This window comes from Bubalus kerabau, chromosome 5, assembly GCF_029407905.1.
Source record: "Bubalus kerabau isolate K-KA32 ecotype Philippines breed swamp buffalo chromosome 5, PCC_UOA_SB_1v2, whole genome shotgun sequence".
Lineage (NCBI taxonomy): Eukaryota > Metazoa > Chordata > Mammalia > Artiodactyla > Bovidae > Bubalus > Bubalus kerabau.
The window spans coordinates 31,749,345-31,766,314 of record NC_073628.1 but is presented as its reverse complement, the minus strand read 5'-3'; the positions used below and the strand labels follow the sequence as shown (position 1 = coordinate 31,766,314).

Below are 16,970 nucleotides of genomic sequence, written 5' to 3'. Positions count from 1 at the left end.
AAAATGAGATACAGTCTTGATAATATATCGCCATGACAGTGCCTGAGCTGAGAAGGATGAAGTGAACGTAGGAGGAATGTTCATCTTAGAAGGTTAGAATACAGAGAAGGAACTTCGTCATGGAGTTCAGTACTGTAGTGAGGGTGTATACTGCTTAAAAACAAAGCAAAAACAGATAAACATACAAACATCCCTAAGAATTCTGTAGCCCAGAATGAAATTTCCTGTGCAGTCTAGTAGGAGATAACTAATTTACTTTGACCTTAATGGAAATATTTATTCCCAAACTATTTAAATCTAGGATTACTAAATATACCCCACTAATAAAAAATCTGACTGCATAAATATCTTCCTGCTGGAAAATGCTTCCTGCTTTAGGAATTCAGGTAACCCCATCATTAAGAAGGCATATTTTCCATTACATGCAGCAACATATGGAATCCTGGCTTATTTGTCTCTCTAAGTTTAGTTTGGGGAACTCTGCTACCAGGAGGTAAATTCATCTAGAGAATAAAAGCATCATAGTCTCTGGAGAGGAGAAGCCCACTGAGACCCTATTTCAAAGTAATCTGGAGTGATTCTGTTTTTTAAACTGTTTTTTCTTTTCCTCAGCTTGGCCATTGATCATTTGGGTATAAGGTTCCTGAGCTAAATGCAGTAAGGCAGGCTTACATAAAACAAATTTAGATTTGTTTTTCATTAAGGGGCTAATAGGATCAGAAGAAAACACATATATTTTAATAAAAGTCACAGAAAAACAAATCAGAGTCATAAAAACATCATGGAAACCAAATTTCCACCATCTGTGCACACACTATATTTAGCAGTCCCCTACCTGGGTGGCAAAAAAAATTATCTGATCTTGATATTCTCAGATCAATATGCACAATGATGTTGCCATCAAAGAAACCAATAAGGTCCACAGCAAAGCCCCCCAAAACACACTTTGTATCTTATATGTGAAGTCTCTAACATTCAGATAAATATCATATGATTGAATACTGACTCCAATAATTGCTAGTGGAGTGAGTTCAGGGGAAAACATTGCTTGTCCTTTTAACCTTCAATTTCTTTTTCAACAAAATACAGATAGGGAGGAACTGAGAATAATAACTGAAGAGTGTAAAAATGTATAAGGATTAAATTAAATATATAGAAAACACTTGGAACCATGCTTGAAATATAGTTAGCCTTTATAAAAGATGCCTACCATTATTTTTTCAATCAGTAGTCGTTACAATGAAAATTTAACCACAGCCAGAAAACCCACTTTTCCTAAACCATTTCATTCCTTTTTTAAAAAACATCTACCATGTGCCAACCCTAGGCAATGGGTGCTGAAATGAATAAAATATGCTTTCTACTTTTCAGAAGCTCATTTTCTACCAAAGGACCTGCAAGCTAATAACTATAAGCAATATGATGGAAACTCTGATATGCCACATAAAAATGTTAAAGGAAACACAGCTGGAAAGCTTGAAGTAAAAGTTCCAGAGAGAAGCAGCATCTTGGTCAGGGTCCAGGGGCACACACGGGATTGGAGACACATGACTGAAGCCCTGAGCAAACACGGAACACCAGAACATAAGTTCCAAGATTGCACCTTTCTTCTCTTCAACTCATGATTTCTTGTCTTCTATTAACAACAACCTGGGGCTCCTGAGAAAGACAGAAGCAGCGTGAAGACCTTAATTCAGTGTTTACAGCAGCAGTTATAAAAATGTGGCCCATGGAGCCCTAGGGGGTCTTTAAAATTCTTTTAATAGGTTTGTCAGCAAAGACTATTTTCTTAGAAATACTAAGATTTTTGTCCTTTTTTCCTGTGCTCATATTTTCCCTGATGATGCAAAAACAGTAACGGATGAACTGTTGGTGCTACAGCCTGAGTCAGCATAGTGGCACCAAAGTCTATTAATAGCCATGATATTCTTCACTTAAATTGCTCTGAAGAAGAAGTGAAATTATTACATTAAATCTTAACTCCTTTTTATATTTGGGGCAATTAAACCAGAAGTATACATAAAACACATCTATTGCAAATAAGAGTATGATAGTTGCCTCAAGAAAAAACACGTACTTGCTTGTTTGAATTACAAGCTAAGTCAACCACCTTTTTATAAAAAAATAAAATACAATTTTCAGTTGAAAAGAACTAAAAACAGATAACCATGTTTAGACTTTGATGTTCAGACATTGTTTTTTTTTTTCAAATTGGTGTGAAGGGAATGTATCACTTCTAAATTTGGTAGAGCAGACTCCTAAAGGAATGTAAGATGATGTTGTAAAGGAAGTTTGAGGTCAGGTTGCAAAATATTAAGGAGTTCAAGCAGTGTTCAGTAGGAAAATGTGAAACCACCCCCCCTCCCCCCCACCTACACACACACTAAAACTTAGGAGCAGGGAAGATCAAACTGACATTCTAGAGTAGCAATGGTTTGGTCAATGGTTTGGTGTTGAGAGATTGGGTCATGAACTAGGAAGCTACTGCTGCAAACCAGGTGCAGGAAGGTGAAGGTGTGGAGGAGACACATGGCAAGGATGTGGTAGAGTGAAGGCACAATCTGATAGTACTAGGTTAGCCACAAGGGCATGTTGCTAGTTTGTGTTCCATTTTAGTATCTCACTTGAGAATAATTGTCAATTCTTACATATTAATAAACAAAGATAATTGAGATTTATGTTTAACAACTTATAATTCATCCACTATCGTTGTTCGTGTTCTATTGTGCTTGAACTCTTTGTATTTTTATTTTTTCTCTTTGGTGCTACTTCTTGTGTGATGTTAGATGGCCATGACATAAAGGGGCAGCTGTGTACTAGATAAACACAAGAGACTAGACAAACACAAAAGATGCTCCCCAAACAGAATTAGGTCTGCAGCAGAAAACATGATACATTTGAGTTAATAATGCAAGACTTTTTTTACTAACACAATAATTATACTAAAATTTTGTGGCAGGACTGGATGAAGCACAAGCTGGAATCAAGATTGGCATGAGAAATGTCAAACCTCAGATATGCAGATGACACCACCCTTATGGCAGAAAGCAAAGAAGAACTAAAGACCCTCTTGATGAAGTGCAAGAGGAGAGTGAGAAAATTGGCTGAAAACTCAACATTCAAAGGACAAAGATCATGGCATCGGGTCCCATCACTTCATGGCAAATAGATGGGGAAACAATGGAAACAGTGACAGACTTTATTTTGGGGGGCTCCAAAATCATTGCAGATGGTGACTGCAGCCATGAAATTAAAAGATGCACGATCCTTGGAAGAAAAGCTATGACCAAGCTTGACAGCATATTAAAAAGCAGAGACATTACTTTGCCAACAAAGGTCCATCTAGTCAAAGCTATGGTTTTTCCAGTAGTCACGTATGGATGTGAGAGTTGGACTGTAAAGAAAGCTTAGGTTCTCTATACCTACCCATTCAACAGACAACTGCATCTTTGGTGCTGTGCCAGCCATATCCCTGAGACAAGATGGTGAAGGTTGGAGTGAACAGATTTGGCCTGTTTGGGCGCCTGGCCACCAGGGTTGCTTTTAACTCTGGCAAAGTGGACGTCATCACCATCAATGACCCCTTCATTGACCTTCACTTGGTCTACATGTTTCAGTATGATTCCACCCATGGCAAGTTCCACAACACAGTCAAGGCAGAGAACAGGAAGCTCGTCATTGATGGAAAGGCCATCACCATCTTCCAGGAGCAAGATCCCACCATCATCAAGTGGGGTGATGCTGGTGCTGAGTATGTGGTGGAGTCCACTGGTGTCTTCACTACCATGGAGAAGGCTGGGGCTCACTTGAAGGGTGGCACCAAGAGGGTCATCATCTCTGCACCTTCTGCCGATGCCCCCATGTTTGTGATGGGCGTGAACCATGAGAAGTATGACAACTTCCTCAAGATTGTCAGCAATGCCTCCTGCACCACCAACTGCTTGGCCGCCCTGGCAATAGTCATCCATGACCACTTTGGCATCATGGAGGGACTCATGACCACCATCCATGTCATCACTGCCACCCAGAAGACCGTGGATGGCCCCTGGGGGATGTTATGGCGTGATGTCCGAGGGGCTGCCCAGAAAATCATCCCTGCTTCTACCGGCACTGCCAAGGCCATGGCCAAGGTCCTCCCTGAGTTCAACGGGAAGCTCCCCTGCATGGCCTTCCATCCCCACCCTCAAGGTATCCATTGTGGATCTGACCTGCCACCTAGAGAAACCTGCCAAATATAATGAGATCAAGAAAGTGGTGAAGCAGGCATTGCAGGGCCCCCTCAAGGGCATTCTAGGCTACACTGAGGACCAGGTTGTCTCCTAGACTTCAGCAGTGACACTCGCTCTTTACCTTTGATGCTGGAGCTTGCATTGCCCTCAGTGACCACTTTGTTAAGCTCATTTGATGGTACGACAATGAATTAGGCTACAGCAACAGGGTGGTGGACCTCATGGTCTACATGGCCTCCACGGAGTAAGGTCCCTTGACCCCCAGCCCCAGCAATAGCACGAGAGGAAGAGAGAATACTCAGCTGCTGCGGGGGTCCTTGCCCCACCTCGATCCTCACCACACTGAGAATCTCTTGACCTCCAAACGGTTTTTATCCCTGAGGCCCTGAGGAAGGGAGGGGCTTAGGGAACCCTGCCTTGTTGTGTACCATCAATAAAGTACCCTATACCCCCCCAAAAAAAGAGAGCTGAGAGACGAAGAATCGATGCTTTTGAACTGTGGTGTTGGAGAAGACTCTTGAGAGTCCCTTGGACTGCAAGGAGATCCAACCAGTCCATCCGAAAGGAAATCAGTCCTGAATATTCATTAGGACTGATGCTGAAATTCCAATACTTTGGCCACCTGATGGGAAGAGCTGACTCATTGGAAAAGACCCTGATGCTGGGAAAAATTGAAGGCAGGAGGTAAGAGGACATCAGAGGATGAGATGATTGGATGGCATCACCAACTTGATGGACTTGAGTTTGAGTAAACTACAGGAGTTGGTGATGGACAGGGAGGCTTGGAATGCTGCGGTCCATGGGGTTGCAAAGAGTTGGACACGACTGAGCAACTGAACTAACTAACTTGGTGTCAGGGCAGGAAAAATATACAAAATAGGTCGATAATCCTAATTTCTTATGACAGTAGAGAAGTTAGGAAACCTAATTCTAAAATGGGAGAAAGGAAAGTTTCCACAAAGGGAAAAATGGTGTGGAGAAGATTAGTGGATTTTGAAAGAAGGACACAGATTATGTGCTACAGAAGGAGTTAAGGAAAAAAATATATAACCTTACTCCTGTATCTCTTGTCAGTCTTCACTTGGGGCTCTGAATGACCAAACTCACAGAAAATCTGAATTTCACTGATACAAATCAGCACCCAGGTCAGACAGCAAGGTAGAAAGGGTAGACACATCTAATTGTATAAGCAGAAGGCCAAGCTAATTTACTTTTAGAATGTTTGACTTCACAAAAGCCAGCATCAGATGAGATGGCAGAACAAAACCTATATATATTTAATTTAGATATGTAAATTAAATATACATATATATTGCCTGGAGAAACCCCATGGACAGACGAGCCTGGTGGGCTACAGTTCATGGGGTTGCACTGAGTCAGATACAGTGTGTATATACATACACACATATATATGTGTATTTCACTTTCTGTAACAATTGGTTTAAAGTCAGTAGTCACAAGAACTAAGATTCTGAATCAAATTACCAGAAACACAATATCCCTCTAGAGCAGGGTTTCTCAACCTCCACACTATCCGTATTATGGCAAGATGGTTCTTGGTTGTGGAGGCTATCCTGTAATTTGTAAGATGTCTAGCAGCAACCCTGGCCTCCACTCACTAAATGCCTCTAGCACCTGATCTGCCCAGTGGTGACAACCAAAAAGGTCTCCATATACTGTCAAAAATCTCCTGTGTGGTTTGAGGGGAAAGACACCCTTCGATTATTCTTCCTTCACTGAGAAGCATTAAACCTTCAGTCTAGGCCTCCAGAGAACACTAGACCGTGCAGGCCATTTCAACATAGTAACTTGAGTAATCTAAGATGAACCTGTGTCAGATCAGATCAGATCAGTCTCTCAGTCATGTCCAACTCTTTGTGACCCCATGAATCGCAGCACGCCAGGCCTCCCTGTCCATCACCAACTCCCGGAGTTCACTCAGACTCACGTCCATCGAGTCAGTGATGCTATCCAGCCATCTCATCCTCTGTCGTCCCCTTCTCCTCCTGCCCCCAATCCCTCCCAGCATCAGAGTCTTTTCCAATGAGTCAACTCTTCTCATGAGGTGGCCAAAGTACTGGAGTTTCAGCTTTAGCATCATTCCTTCCAAAGAAATCCCAGGGCTGATCTCCTTCAGAATGGACTGGTTGGATCTCTTTGCAGACCAAGGGACTCTCAAGAGTCTTCTCCAACACCACAGTTCAAAAGCATCAATTCTTCGGCGTTCAGCCTTCTTCACAGTCCAACTTTCACATCCATACATGACCACAGGAAAAACCATAGCCTTGACTAGACGAATCTTTGTTGGCAAAGTAATGTCTCTGCTTTTGAATATGCTATCTAGGTTGGTCATAACTTTCCTTCCAAGGAGTAAGTGTCTTTTAATTTCATGGCTGCAGTCACCATCTGTAGTGATTTTGGAGCCCAGAAAAATAAAGTCTGACACTGTTTCCACTGTTTCCCCATCTATTTCCCATGAAGTGATGGGACCAGATGCCATGATCTTTGGTTTCTGAATGTTGAGCTTTAAGCCAACTTTTTCACTCTCCACTTTCACTTTCATCAAGAGGCTTTTGAGTTCCTCTTCACTTTCTGCCATAAGGGTGGTGTCATCTGCATATCTGAGGTTATTGATATTTCTCCCGGCAATCTTGATTCCAGCTTGTGTTTCTTCCAGTCCAGCGTTTCTCATGATGTACTCTGTATAGAAGTTAAATAAGCAAGGTGACAATATACAGCCTTGACGTACTCCTTTTCCTATTTGGAACCAGTCTGTTGTTCCATGTCCATTTCTAACTGTTGCTTCTTCATCTGCATACAGGTTTCTCAAGAGGCAGATCAGGTGGTCTGGTATTCCCATCTCTTTCAGAATTTTCCACAGTTTATTGTGATCCACACAGTCAAAGGCTTTGGCATAGTTAATAAAGCAGAAATAGATGTTTTTCTGTAACTCTCTTGCTTTTTCGATGATCCAGCGGATGTTGGCAATTTGATCTCTGGTTCCTCTGCCTTGAACCTGTGTAGATTATACTAAATCTCACTCAAGAGGATTAGCCTGATTAATTTAAATATGCTTCCAAGTATATTTAAATACACAATCCCCAGGTCTAGAAAAAGAAAATAATTTTAAAAATCACAAAGTTATATATAAATATATATACATTTATAAAATGTATGTATGAAAGAGCGAGAGATTCAAGGCTTTCGTTAAAGGTGCTGCCATGTCAGAAGTCATATCATTCACAATCACTTCCATCTCATTATCACAGAAGTTTTTGGCATTGTCAAGTGGACTGTGAAAAAGTGAAATGTCTGGTACTGGACCTATATTTGAAATGTCAGTGACAGCTGGCAGCTTGTTTGAGGTGGCTGTAACATAGGATAAGGACATCCTGGAAACCATGTCTTGGGCAGTTCTTGGAAGGAGACTGAAGAGAAAAAAGATTTTCATATCTGTCTCTCAACCCAGACTCCCAGCTTTTAGGTAAGAGGGACATCTCTGCTTGTTAAAACCAATAGCATCTGATTAAAAACAGGAAAGGAATCATTTGACCTGATCAGTGGGGGCCAGAATTATCAAGACAAGTAAACAGGGAGAAACAGAATTTTAGAAACAAATACTACTTAATCTCTGTTGCTTTTTGCTTCTCTTCTTTTCACAGCTATTTGTAAGGCCTCCTCAGACAGCCATTTTGCTTTTTTTGCATTTCTTTTTCTTGGGGATTGTCTTGACTCCTGTCTCCTGTACAATGTCACGAACCTCATTCCATAGTTCATCAAGCACTCTGTCTATCAGATCTAGTTCCTTAAATCTATTTCTCACTTCCACTGTATAGTCATAAGCGATTTGATTTAGGTCATACTTGAAAGGTCTAGTGGTTTTCCCCACTTTCTTCAATTTAAGTCTGAATTAGGCAATAAGAAGTTCATGCTCCAAGCCACAGTCAGCTCCTGGTCTTGTTTTTGCTGACTGTATAGAGCTTCTCCATCTTTGGCTGCAAAGAATATAATCAATCTGATTTCAGTGTTGACCATCTGGTGATGTCCATGTGTAGAGTCTTCTCTTGTGTTGTTGGAAGAGGGTGTTTGCTATGGCCAGTGTGTTCTCTTGGCAGAACTCTATTAGCATTTGCCCTGCTTCATTCTGTACTCCAAGGCCAAATTTGCCTGTTACTCCAAGTGTTTCTTGACTTCCTATTTTTGCATTCCAGGCCCCTATAATGAAAAGGGCATCATTTTGGGGTGTTAGTTCTAGAATGTCTTGTAGATCCTCATAAAACCATTCAACTTCAGCTTCTTCAGCGTTACTGGTCGGGGCATAGGCTTGGATCACCGTGATATTGAATGGTTTGCCTTGGAAACGAACAGAGATCATTCTGTTGTTTATGAGATTGCATAGAAGTACTGCATTTTAAACTCTTTTGTTGACTATGATGGCTACTCCATTTTTTCTAAGGGATTCTTGACCACAGTAGTATAATGGTCATCTGAGTTAAATTCACCCATCCAGTCCATCTTAGTTTGCTGATTCCTAGAATGTCAATGTTCACTTTTGCCATCTCCTGTTTGACCACTTCCAATTTGCCTTGATTCATGGACCTAACATTCCAGGTTCTTATGAAATATTGCTCTTTATAGCATCACACCTTGCTTCTATCACCCACCCATCCAACAACTGGGTGTTATTTCTGCTTTGGCTCTATCCCTTCATTCTTTCTGGAGTTATTTCTCCAGTAGCATATTGGGTACCTACTGACCTGGGAAGTACATCTTTCAGTATCCTATCATTTTGCCTTTTCATACTGTTCATGGGGTTCTCAAGGAAAGAATATTGAAGTGGTTTGCCATTCCCTTCTCCAGCGCACCACATTCTGTCAGCCCTCTCCACCTTGGGTGGCCCATCTTGGGTGGCCCCACATGGCATGGCTTAGTTACATTGAATTAGACAAGCTGTGGTCCATGTGAACTTCCAGATGTTCAAGCTGGTTTTAGAAAAGGCAGAGGAACCAGAGATCAAATTGCCAACATCCACTGGATAATCGAAAAAGCAAGAGAGTTCCAGAAAAACATCTATTTCTGCTTTATTGACTATGCCAAAGCCTTTGACTGTGTGGATCACAATAAACTGTGGAAAATTCTGAAAGAGATGGGAATACCAGACCACCTGACCTGCCTCTTGAGAAACCTGTATGCAGGTGAAGAAGCAACAGTTAGAAATGGACATGGAACAACAGACTGGTTCCAAATAGGAAAAGGAGTACGTCAAGGCTGTATATTGTCACCCTGCTTATTTAACTTATATGCAGAGTACATCATGAGAAACACTGGGCTGAAAGAAGCACAAGCTGGAATCAAGATTGCTGGGAGAAATATCAATAACCTCGGATATGCAGATAACACCACCCTTATGGCAGAAAGTGAAGAGGAACTCAAAAGCCTCTTGATGAAAGTGAAAGTGGAGAGTGAAAAAGTTGGCTTAAAGCTCAACATTCAGAAACCAAAGATCATGGCATCTGGTCCCATCACTTCATGGGAAATAGATGGGGAAAGAGTGGAAACTGTCAGACTTTATTTTTTGGGGCTCCAAAATCACTGCAGATGGTGACTGCAGCCATGAAATTAAAAGACACTTACTCCTTGGAAGGAAAGTTACGACCAACCTACATAGTATATTAAAAAGCAGAGCTATTACTTTGCCTACAAAGATCCATCTAGTCAAGTGTATGGTTTTTGCAGTCGTCATGTATGGATGTGAGAGTTGGACTGTGAAGAAAGCTGAGCACCGAAGAATTGATGCTTTTGAACTGTGGTGTTGGAGAATACTCTTGAGAATCGCTTGGACTGCAAGCAGATCCAGCCAGTCCATTCTAAACGAGATCAGTCCTGGGTGTTCTTTGGAAGGACTATGCTAAAGCTGAAAGTCCAATACTTTGGCCACCTGATGCAAAGAGTTGACTCATTGGAAAAGACCCTGATCTGGGAGGGATTGGGGGCAGTAGGAGAAGGGGACGACAGAGGATTAGATGGCTGAATGGCATCACTGACTCGATGAACATGAGTCTGAGTGAACTCTGGGAGCTGGTGATGGACAGGGAGGCCTGGCATGCCGCGATTCATGGGGTCGCAAAGAGTCGGACACGACTGAGAGACTGAACTGAATTGAACTGAACTGAATTAATATTTTGTACTGGCATCGTAAATCAATTTTTTTTCACTGGAAGTAGTATGAAAGTAAACTGCTCTCTTGGTTTCCATTATGATCATTTGCTTTGAAGTTTAGGGCAAACAGAAGAATTCCTGTTTGTAAAAATAAAAATATTTCTTATAATCAATTTGAAAATAGTGTGCATTTCTGCATCATAAAACTTCATCTCTCTCAGTTCATCTGTAACATGTTTGCTCATTTGAGTTTTGTGTGTTTGCTTGTTTCTGAGGGGTATTTGTGTGTGTATCTGGATTGACATCTCCATCAGAGAGACACAAACTCTGGATTTGATATGCCTCATCCTTCACAACTTCTTTTCTGTCCTTCATTAATACAGAGGCTGAAAAAAACAGTACTCATCCTTCAGGCCCATCTACCAAAGATAGTTTGCTTAGGTTTAAACAATGAGATGTAATTGAAAGTTGCTTATTGGGGCTTACAAGAACCCTGTTTTAAAAGGATTAAATTAGCTGACATATCTCTCTTATCTTTTGCTCTCTTCTTTCTCTTCTGTGGGTAATCTATGGCTCTGGAAGTACATCATCCTTTTAGTGACCATAAAGTAAAAATCTTGAGAACAAATTACCTGAATGAAAAAGTAGAAGCTGGATTTGCTTTCCTTGGTTTCCCTGTGGCATTGCTATTCTTCTTTACTAGCTGGGACTCACTAGTCTTTGTTTTATAAGATTATTAAATTAAACTTTTTTTCTTATGTTGAGACATGATTTTGGGGGGGTTTTATATCATTGGCAGATGAGCAAATTAATCTAGGGAATAAGACTATCCTTAAATTAATTGAGAAGCAGTTATATATCAGGCCAGTGGTCATTCAGAGAATGTGAATTTGTAGAAATTTACAGAAATTCTTCAGCAGTGACTGGACTTTCCATGAATCAAGACATGGAAGGTAATGTAATCATATCAGTGCATTAAGATATGGAGAATGTTTACATCTTACTCATATTGCACACATATTTTGTCAGTTTCATATTCATTGTATAAAATATATAAATATGAATATATTTATTTCACTGGAATGTAGGAGAGGAACAGAAAAGGAAAGAAAATAGCTAACATTTTTCTATGTGGCAGAAATTATAAGGGACACTTTAAAAGCACATCATTTAATCTTTACAAGAGCTTTATAGCATATAACTTATTATCTCGTATTTTAGAGGAGGAAACTGGCATTTCCAGAGGTTAGGTAATGTGTCCATGATTTCCAAATTAGCAAGTAAAATTACTCAAATTCCTCAAGTCAGATTTATTCCCCTAACACTTTACTGAAAGTGCTGTTGTCAAGGCCCCAAATAGCCTAAGCATTTTTGCTAAAATGAAGTCCTTTCTCTGTTCCCTTTTTGAGTTCTCATCAACATTCACTACATGAATTTCCCACTTCTTCTCCCTGAATTCTGTCCTTCACCAGGTTTCTCATTATATTCACCTATTTCATTTCTCCCACTAGATTTGTTGTTACTTCATAGTCTTTGTAGTTTCCTGTGATATTTCCTTGTTAGCTTTACCATCTGGAAAGTTGAAATGACCTAGAGCTCAGGTTTTAGACCTCTTTTCTATCTTCTTCACTCTATTTGAAGATCTGACTCGATGGCCTGGCTTTAAATGTTATTTAAAAGTGGTTACTCACAAAGTTATCTTTCAAACTCAGTCTTTACTCCAGAAATTCAACTTGAATAGCCAGTGGGATATTTGACAGACTCACTTGGAGGCCTTGGAGGCCTTCCTCTTCCTCTTCCCATGTTTTCTCCATCTTAGTAAATGTCAGCAACTCCCTTGGAGTATTTCAGACCAAAAGCCTGGGCTTCATTCTTGACCTTAATCTTTCCCTTGCACCTGACATTCAATCTATTTGTAAATTATTACAATTCTCCTTCAAAGCACTATGTAGCATCTATAATGGAGTCATTTGGTGCCAGCTCTTCTATTAGCATCTTAGTTCAAGTCCCCATTCTTTTTTGGGTCAGTCCCAAATTGTCTCCCCAGTTATATCTTTACTCCCTTTGCTATTTTCCTTTGACTGCTTCAGCAAATCACCACAAATGTGCTGGCTTAAACCAGTACAAATTTTATTATATTTCTGGAGGTGCGATGTCAAAATGGGTCTCACTGGGTAAAATCATGCAGTCAGCAGCAACACAATCCCTCCTGAAACTCTAGATGAGAATCTGTCCTCTTGCCTTTTTCATCTTCTAGGGAGATGCCTTTTCCTGCATTTCTTGGCTGTGATTCCCTCTTCCATCTTCAAAGCCATCAGCATAGCGTCTTCAGATATGTCTCTGACTCTGGCCTCCCTACCTTCATCTTTTAAGGACCCTGGTGATGACATTGAACCCATCTGGATAATCCAGTCTAATCTCCTCTCAAGATCCTTAATACAATCACACCTTCAAAGTCCTTTTTTTTTTTTTTTGCAATATAAGGTGGCATGTGGTGAGACATTATTCTGCCTACCACAGTCCTTTACAGTTTATTCTTCACACAGCGGTCAGCATGTAAACTGTTCAGAGCCCCCCAGGTACTTTTCAGTCAACTTCCTTCTCACTGTTCCAGGGGCGGCGTGGTATCAGCAAGCCTGTGCTTGCATGCTTGCATCCTTCAAAGGCAGTCTCAGTTTCTTCCAGCCTTGTGTTAATGCCACTGGTTTTCAAACCAGCTAAGGGGACTCATTGTCCTGGGATCAGACCATAGGGCTGAGGTTCCTAACATATGGCTGGAACCCCTCACTCCCCAGGGAGAATACCCCCACCCATGATATCTCCCTCCTCTTCTGTATCTCCTGGTAAAGGCATGGGTCCTGACTCAATCACTTTTCTGCCTTTCTACCTTGCTCCCTGTGGATCTTTCTTTAAACTGCAGCGGCATATTTGTAGTGATTTTAGTAGCACGAAGCAGCTGGGGGAAAATCACGTATAGTTACATAGAGCTAGACTGAGCTACAAAGCTAACAGTTTGAAGAACATCCAAGATGGGTGTTTTGCAAGACCTTTATGACTGCAAAATGTTTTTTGTCAATTTCCAATTTTCTTCAGGCTCTCACCCACCTCTCCATCAAATATTCCAATCTATATAAAGTTTAATTATAATCTTAGCTTTTACATGTTTTTCAATAAGCAGACATAGATTTCATCACATCATGAGATTTGAACTGAATTAAGCAAGACACAAAATTCTTTGGATTTGCCTGTTGGGCATTTAGCTAGGATCTCTCATGGGTTAAGGACCCACTTCTCCAATCATTCTCACAGAGCATACGATTAACAGAAGTTCAAATGGCTGCATACAAAGAGTGTGTTCAGTCAATGGGGTCTGACTCTTTGCGACCCCATAAACTGGGGCCTGTCAGGCTCCTCTGTCCATGGAATTCTCCAGGCAAGAAAACTGGAGTGGATAGCTATTCCCTTCTCCAGGGGATCTTCCCAACACAGGGATCGAACCTGGGTCTCCCCTATTACAGGATTAATCTCTGGGTTGGGAAGATCCCCTGGAGAAGGGAATGGCTACCCACTCCAGTATTCTTGCCTGGAGAATTCCATGGACAGAGGAGCCTGGACGGCTACTGTCCATGGGCTCACCAAGAGTTGGATACAACTGAGTGACTTTCATGTCATTTAAGTGTTTTACAATATTGTGTTAGTTTCAAGTATACATCATAGTGATTCGGTATTTGTGCAGATTATTTTCCAGTATAGATTATTATAAGATAATGGATATAATCCCCTGTGCTATGCAGTATATTCCTGTTGCTCATCTATTTCATACATATTAGTTTATATCTATCTATCCCACAACCCTAATTTGTCTCTCCTCTCTTCCTTCACCCCTTTGGTAACCACAACTTTGTTTTCTTGTCTGCAAGTCCGTTTCTATTTTGTATATATATTGATTTGTATTATTTTGTAGATTCCCCATATAAGTAATATCATATAGTTTTTGTCTGTCTCTAACTTACTCATGAAGGATATTATTCTCCAAGTCCATCCACATTGCTGCAAATGGCAGTATTTCTCTCTGTGTTATGTCTGAAATGTATTCCGTTGTTTATGTATGCTTGTTCTTAGTTTAATTTTCTGTTGATGAGCACTTGCGTTGCTTCCATATCTTGGCTATTGTAGATAGTGCTGCTCTGGACTTTGGGGTGCATCTTTTTGAATTAGTGTTTTTATTTTTTCTGGATCTGTACCCAGAAGTGGCATTGCTGGATGTATGGTAGTTTGAGTTTTCGAGTTTTTAAGGAGCCTACATACTGTTTTCCGCAGTGACTGCACCAGTTTCCATTCCCATCAGCAGTACTCTAGTTTTCCCTTTTCCCCACATCCTGTCTAACATTTGTTATTTGTAGACTCTTTGATCATAGTTTACTTCTGCAGTCTTGATGTTGGTATCAAACTAACCCCGGAGTAGCTAGTGCACTAGTATGAGAACTTATGGTAAAATTGTCAACTTTAGGATATAATTGCTAACTTATGATAACATCGATTATACAAGTTCTAAAAATCAGTCTTAAAATTCTTAAAATCAGTGGGCCAGTCCATGGTTGGACTCTCTGACATATGATGTCGACATTTTTTAATATAACACAACCCTTATGATTTAATAAAAATAGTATGTGTCCCTTATTTGTTTATTTATCAAAAGAAGGCCATTGCAAAAGTGTAAACTGTCAGCTCCTCAAAGGGAAGGAATTATGTTCTACTTATTTTTGTGTCTCCAGCAACATAGTTTCTCATGCACGTTTGCACTTCATACAGAATCTCTACTCAAATATTTAGAATATTAGAATAAAACAGAATATATATCTTCATATCTTTTGTTGAATGTTGTCAATATGAAGACCTTATATTCATCAATATGCCATCTTCATCATAAATTAACCAAATGCCAAGGATACGTTAAGCAGCCACAGCAAAGACAAAAGATTTTTTTTGTAAACTCTTGAAATGTGCTGCTTTGTATATCTTTCCTTTTTTCAAATTTCTGTTCCTAATAAATAGCTCTTTCTTTCTTGTTTTCTTTTTTATAAATAGCTCTTTCAAACATGTCTGGATTTCACTTATTTCATTTCCCTCATTCAAATTAGATTTAGCAAATCCCAACATGAACTTAAAGCTTTTTAGAAGCTAAAAACCTGAAATGATTTCTGATAAAAGTGATGGAAAAATATTATGACACTGTTAACTATTCTTCCTCCCCAAGGATATTCATAGGGCTTTTAAATGTTACCATCAATGCATGTTTATGTTACTGTAAAGTATAAGAGCTCATACTGAAAGAAGAAAAGCTATTTTAACCACATAACATAATAAACTTTTCTAAAATGGTCCTTTGGTTAGCTGTTTAACCACATCTGATAGAGATTGCTGTGATGAGATTCAAGTTCCAGAATTTCTTGACTCAGTGTGTGTGATGGGTTGAGGAAGGAAGTTAGTCAAAACATTTTATCCAACAAATAGCACATTTGTTGAAATATTTCAAACATTTCTAGCATTGTGTAATCACAGCTTACACCACAATACAATATAAATAAGAATGCTTTCTGAAATCCAGACTAAAATTCTACAGCCATCTGTTTTCCTAAACGTTTCATTGAGTAACAATGCAGTTTTCTAGCGGGCCACATATGTGGTTCTGTTTTGTCTTTTGCCAATATTTACAAGACATGCAACTGAAAAATCCATAGAATTTGTCTGATCATCCCAATTCTGGGAATTACATGGGCAAGCCATGAAATGATAGACTGCTTTTCTCCTTTCCCCTACAGATTGGTCATGTTAGTTTGCTATTTTTTTTTTTTTAATTTTTGTGTTCACTGCCAAGTGGCAGTGCATATTCATTATCTCTTATTGTTTAAAAATTAGAGTTGCTTGGAAAAACTATATCTTGAATTAAACATCTCCTGTCCAACCACAAAGGATGAGTTGTAAAGACTGAGATTTAGGAAGACAGGTAGCCATTCCATAGCGGCACAGTGGTCTCTGCCTAAACAGTTGAACTGAATTATATAACAATGGCATGGTGAATAAGTAGAATTTGGCTCAGAGAAAGGTTGAAATCTGAAACAGAGGCCAGTTTGGTCTCTATAGAATTGGAGATGTTTTTAAGAGAGCTAAATAGATATGATAAATATTTCCACTTTACCTTCATAAAATAATCTTTGAGCAAAAAAAGTTATTCAAAATAATCACACAGAAAACTTTTCTAATGGAATACAATATGTTTCTGTACTTTATCTGTGTTCTTTTCCTCTTCCTGAAGCACATAGTGTCTATCTACTGGTTGGCTCTCTCAGTATAGTACATCGTTTATACTCATGCATGACTAGGACTTTCAGAGCATAATTGTCAAAATAGAGTATTTTAAATTTTAATTCAAAATAACAATTTTTGGAATTGGAATTCTACTTTTATAAGAAATTTTGACCTTTTATGATTGTCTTTTTTCTCCTTATTCTTTTTGGCTAGTCTCAGTACAGTTGTTTTCATTGCTTATTATCTTCCAACTAATGTCCAAATATTGAGCTT

The 16,970-nt window shown here is 39.6% G+C and overlaps 1 pseudogene; it reads left to right on the top strand.

The window, feature by feature from the left end:
• The first annotated feature begins 3,482 nt into the window (after positions 1 to 3,482).
• On the top strand, positions 3,483 to 4,477 carry LOC129653820 (glyceraldehyde-3-phosphate dehydrogenase-like; annotated as a pseudogene).
• Positions 4,478 to 16,970: the final 12,493 nt, after the last annotated feature.